Source organism: Sesamum indicum, linkage group LG2, assembly GCF_026168435.1.
Source record: "Sesamum indicum cultivar Baizhima isolate 11 linkage group LG2, ASM2616843v1, whole genome shotgun sequence".
NCBI lineage: Eukaryota > Viridiplantae > Streptophyta > Magnoliopsida > Lamiales > Pedaliaceae > Sesamum > Sesamum indicum.
The window spans coordinates 7,095,643-7,101,970 of record NC_142658.1 but is presented as its reverse complement, the minus strand read 5'-3'; the positions used below and the strand labels follow the sequence as shown (position 1 = coordinate 7,101,970).

General features: G+C 32.2%; 1 long non-coding RNA gene across 1 annotated transcript; it reads right to left on the bottom strand.

Annotated features, from left to right (window-relative positions):
* Positions 1 to 2,250: 2,250 nt before the first annotated feature.
* On the bottom strand, positions 2,251 to 4,040 carry LOC148789148 (uncharacterized). Its single transcript, XR_016064119.1, has 3 exons — positions 3,965 to 4,040; positions 3,384 to 3,447; positions 2,251 to 2,516 (listed from the first exon to the last, which is right to left on the bottom strand). It is a non-coding gene; the product is annotated as an uncharacterized LOC148789148 (long non-coding RNA).
* Between the last annotated feature and the right edge of the window lie 2,288 nt (positions 4,041 to 6,328).

The following is a 6,328-nucleotide window of genomic DNA, read 5'->3' as shown; positions in this document are numbered from 1 at the left end:
AGCTATTTTGCACGGTTTTATTAAAGCAAGTTTGTTTCCCTTTTATACTAACTTGTAGTTATTATTACGCTTAGCAAAATTACAACACAAATGAGTGGGTCTAGACCTGCGATTGGATCAAGTTTCGTTGAATTCTGAGAACGTCCAAAAGTTAGCTCTTTTGCACGGTTTTATTAAAACAAGTTTGTTTCACTTTTAAACTAACTTGTGATTATTATTACGCTTAGCAAATTTTCAACACAAATGCTTGGGTCTAGACCAACGTTTGGGTCAAGTTTCGTCCAATTCTGAGAATGCTAAAAAATTAGCTGTTTTGCACGGTTTTATTAAAACAAGTTTGTTTTAAAACAAGTTTGTTTTATACTAACTTGTAGTTATTATTACGCTTAGTAAATTTAACACACAAACTCTTATGTCTAGACCTACGTTTGGGTCAAGTTTCGTCGAATTCTGAGAATGCTTAAATTTTAGTTTTTTTGCACGGTTTTATTAAAACAATTTTGTTTCCCTTTTATACTAACTTGTAGTTATTATTACGCTAAACAAATTTACAACACAAATGGATGGGTCTAGACCAACATTTGGGTCAAGTTTCGTCGAATTCTGAGAACGTTCAAAATTTAGCCACTTTGCACGGTTTTATTAAAGTAAGTTTGTTTCCCTTTTATACTAACTTGTAGTTATTATTACGCTTAGCAAATTTACAACTCAAATGGATGGGTCTAAACCTGCGATTGGGTCAAGTTTCGTTGAATTCTCAGAACGTTCAAAAGTTAGCTGTTTTGCATGGTTTTATTAAAACAAGTTTGTTTCCCTTTTACAGTAACTTGTAGTTATTATTACGTTTAGAAAATTTAACACACAAACTCTTGGGTCTAGACCTACGTTTGGATCAAGTTTCGTCCAATGCTGAGAATGCTAAAAAATTAGCTGTTTTTCATGGTTTTATTAAAACAAGTTTGTTTCCCTTTTATACTAACTTGTAGTTATTATTACGCTTAGCAAATTTGCAACACAAATGCTTGGGTCAAGACCAACGTTTGGGTCAAGTTTCGTCGATTTATGAGAACGTTCAAAATTTAGCTATTTTGCACGGTTTTATTAAAGCAAGTTTGTTTCCCTTTTATACTAACTTGTAGTTATCATTTCGCTTAGCAAATTTACAACACAAATGAATGGGTCTAGACCTGCGATTGGATCAAGTTTCGTTGAATTCTGAGAACGTCCAAAAGTTAGCTCTTTTGCACGGTTTTATTAAAACAAGTTTGTTTCACTTTTAAACTAACTTGTGATTATTATTACGCTTAGCAAATTTTCAACACAAATGCTTGGGTGTAGACCAACGTTTGGGTCAAGTTTCGTCCAATTCTGAGAATGCTCAAAAATTAGCAGTTTTGCACGGTTTTATTAAAACAAGTTTGTTTTATACTAACTTGTAGTTATTATTACGCTTAGTAAATTTAACACACAAACTCTTATGTCTAGATCTACGTTGGATCAAGTTTCGTCGAATTCTGAGAATGCTCAAATTTTAGTTTTTTTGCACGGTTTTATTAAAACAATTTTATTTCCCTTTTATACTAACTTGTAGTTATTATTACGCTAAACAAATTTACAACACAAATGGATGGGTCTAGACCAACGTTTGGGTCAAGTTTTGTCGAATTCTGAGAATGTTCAAAATTTAGCCACTTTGCACGGTTTTATTAAAGCAAGTTTGTTTCCGTTTTATACTAACTTGTAGTTATTATTACGCTTAGAAAATTTACAACACAAATGGATGGGTCTAAACCTGCGATTGGGTCAAGTTTCGTTGAATTCTCAGAACATTCAAAAGTTAGCTGTTTTGCACGGTTTTATTAAAACAAGTTTGTTTCCCTTTTATACTAATTTGTAGTTATTATTACGCTTACAAAATTTAACACACAAACTCTTGGGTCTAGACCAACGTTTGGGTCAAGTTTCGTCCAATTCTGAGAATGCTAAAAAATTAGCTATTTTGCATGGTTTTATTAAAACAAGTTTGTTTCCTTTTTATACTAACTTGTAGTTATTATTACGTTTAGCAAATTTACAACACAAATGCTTGGGTCTAGACCAACGTTTGGGTCAAGTTTCGTCAAATCCTGAGAACGTTCAAAATTTAGCTGTTTTTGTAGCACCCCCTACTCGCTACATCTAATTATCACTATTTCATCCTTTCTTTAATCAGAACTCATTCTATAAGTAATTCTCTTTCAACCAGTAAAATAAATTCTAATTTATCAATATAATATTATATATCACAAAAGGTATTAGATACCACCCAAAAGTTCATATTTACCCTCACTACATGTTCTCGTGTTCATAACCTCAAGAAAATCATACCACAACTTTAAACATAAATCCCGATAAAAGACCAGAATATTTACAACCCAACAATCAAAAATTTTGGCTTCAGAAGTCACGGCTGACCCACCTAATAAAGACGACGGCACCGCTCAAAGTCAATGTGGCTAGTCAGTGCGACCTATCTCCTAAAAAGTACGTGGCAAGGAATGAGCTGCCTACTCAATAAGTATAGCTGATCAATTTATATATACATACAGTCAACAATTTCACGTACATGCAGTCACATCGACTAACAGTCATTATCAATAGCAACAACAAATATAAGCAGTAATACCTATTCACAAATATAAATCAAGCTATGACACAGTATTCAACATTATCATTTATTAGTTAAGGGCCCCACTTACTCTAATTGGTATACATCAGTCAATGGTTTCGCCGGCCATCATCATATCATATACAGCACAGGATACCCGTTGTGTGATATCCCCACACTCTTTTACTTCAGCTGTGTAGCAATATAGCACAGGACATCACAACAAACATGGTACCCCCACACCACCCCAGTGTGTAGCTAACAAGCACAGGATATTCCCTGCTGCCCCGGAATACCCCGGTACCCTACGCGCCATGGTACCTAGCTTAATTCACATATTTTTCATATCTCAATATCAATCACATTTTCATAAACCATTGACTGTGTTTCCAACTAGGTAAGCATCATCTTTTAATTCAATTCACGATCAACATTCTTTTCTTTATAATAATCACTTCCTCAACAACAACTCCCAATTTGATTTCATCAACAATCAATTATATGATTATCACATAATCATATCCCGCATATCTCTACATTACCATTACATACCACATAGTAACAATTTCACCAATATTCAAATAATCCACAACTAATTATGTAAACAATCAATATATGAAAGCCACGTATAATAATATAAATCCAAATCCACGTTCGCATCCAAGAAACCAATATATATAATATATACAATACTACACACACACATATATATATAAATCCAATTAGCTATACTTACCGTAAATCCCCAAAATACTTCGATTCGCGAGGGACTGCTCAACTCTCTATCTTGTCGTCACGTCCTATAATAAATTATAATACGTATAATCAATATATTTAATTTACCAAATAATTCATAAGAATTCACTTAATCAAACCCCTTATGTATTTATAACTATCATTTTTAATAACATTCGTAAATTATATTACCACTGAAACCTCCTTTCCCTAATTAATAACATAATAATTCTAAAATATAACATCCGAAGTATTTCTATGAATTTTCTGTCAATTTACCGTTGCTATACAATTTAATTAAGCAACAATACATAGAATTACATATTTGGTTAATCATTCCGATGGAATTGTGTAAATTAACTTTAAGAATAATTAAATCTAACAAATCTAATATTTTAATTACCCAACTATATCATTTTTATAGCAATTGTGATATTTAATTTGACACTAATATAAATAGCCAAAATCATAAAACACTCCGATTAAATAGTTCACCGCTCAATATAATCAATATTTAATAAACGGACTAAATAAATAATATAATTATATAAATTAATAGAAATTAAATTACAATTTTCGTACCTCTGTTTTTCCGAAATGTGTGTGTGCGTCGCTGTGTGTGTATGAATGTGTGTGTGTGAGTTTGTATTATGTGTGTGTGTGCATATTAATATGGAAGAGAGGCCCACCGCCTCATTCATTCTACACTCTCTCTCTCCCCTCAATTCTACAATATATTATTTATATATATAATATTATTATTTTATATATTTAATTAAACTTTTCTCAAAATACCCATTACGTCCTTTCTAATTTTCTAATTAATATAATTTGCTTTCAAATTATTACGAACTCCAATTTAATCCGTTCAAGTTTTATTATATCCCAAATTCAATCTATAATTTTATTTACTAATTACATCTAAATTTCTAATAATTACCAATTAGTCTCCCAATTACATACAAAATTCTACGGACGTCACAGTTTTGCACGGTTTTATTAAACAAAATTTGTTCCCCTTTTAAACTAACTTGTAATTGTTATTACGCTTAGCAAATTTACAACACAAATGCTTGGGTCTAGACCAATGTTTGGGTCAAGTTTCGTCGAATTCTGAGAACGTTAAAAATTTAGCTATTTTGCACGGTTTTATCAAAGGAAGCTTGTTTCGCTTTTATACTAACTTCTAGTTATTATTACGCTGAGCAAATATACAACACAAATGGATTGGTCTAAACCTGTCATTGGGTCAAGTTTCGTTGAATTCTGAGTACGTCCAAAACTTAGCTCTTTTGCACGGTTTTATTAAAACAAGTTTGTTTCCCTTTTATACTAACTTGTAGTTATTATTACGCTTAGAAAATTTAACACACAAACTCTTGGGTCAAGACCTACGTTTGGGTCAAGTTCCATCGAATTCTAAGAACGTTCAAAATTTAGCTATTTTGCACGGTTTTATTAAAGCAAGTTTGTTTCGCGTTTATACTAACTTCTAGTAGTTATTACGTTTAGCAAATTTACAACACAACTGGATCGGTCTAGACCTGCGATTGGGTAAAGTTTCGTTGAATTCTGAGAACGTCCAAAAGTTAGCTGTTTTGCACGTTTTATTAAAATAACTTTGTTTCCCTTTTATAGTAACTTGTAGTTATTATTACGCTTAGAAAATTTAACACACAAACTCTTGCGTCTAGACCAACGTTTGGGTCAAGTTTCGTCCAGTTCGTAGAATGCTCAAAAATTAGCTGTTTCGCACGGTTTTATTAAAACAAGTTTGTTTCCCTTTTATACTAACTTGTAGTTATTATTAAGCTTAGCAAATTTACAACACAAATGCTTGGGTTTAGACCAACGTTTGGGTCAAATTTCGTCGAATTCTGAAAATGTTCAAAATTTAGCTGTTTTGCACGATTTTATTAAAGCAAGTTTGTTTCGCTTTTATACTAACTTGTAGTTATTATTACGCTTAGCCAATTTACAACACAAATGGATGGGTCTAGACCTGCGATTGGGTCAAGTTTCGTTGAATTCTGAGAAAGTTCAAAAGTTAGCTGTTTTGATCGGTTTTATTAAAACAAGTTTGTTTCCCTTTTATACTAACTTGTAGTTATTATTACGCTTAGAAAATTTAACACACAAACTCTTGGGTGTAGACCTACGTTTGGGTCAAGTTTCGTCGAATTCTGAGAATGCTCAAAATTTAGCTGTTTTGCACGGTTTTATAAAAACAAGTTTATTTCCCTTTTAAACTAACTTGTAGTTATTATTACGCTAAGCAAATTTACAGCACAAATGGTTGGGTCTAGACCAACGTTTGGGTCAAGTTTCGTAGAATTCTGAGAACGTTCAAAATTTAGCGGTTTTGCAAGGTTTTATTAAACAAAGTTTGTTTCCCTTTTAAACTAACTTGTAATTATTATATGCTTAGCAAATTTACAACACAAATGCTTGGGTCTAGACCAACCTTTGGGTCATGTTTCGTCGAATTTTGAGAACGTTCAAAATTTAGCTATTTTGCACGGTTTTATTAAAGCAAGTTTGTTTCGCTTTTAGACTAACTTCTAGTTATTATTACGCTTAGCAAATTTACAACACAAATGGATGGGTCTAGTCCTGCGATTGGGTCAAGTTTCGTTATATTCAGAGAACGTCCAAAATTTAGCTGTTTTGCACGGTTTTATTAAAACAAGTTTGTTTCGCTTTTATAGTAACTTGTAGTTATTATTACGCTTAGAAAATTTAACACACAAACTCTTGGGTCTAGACCTACGTTTGGGTCAAGTTTCGTCCAATGCTGAGAATGCTCAAAAATTAGCTGTTTTTCATGGTTTTATTAAAACAAGTTTGTTTCCCTTTTATACTAACTTGTAGTTATTATTACGCTTAGCAAATTTGCAACACAAATGCTTGGGTCAAGACCAACGTTTGGGTCAAGTTTCGTCGATT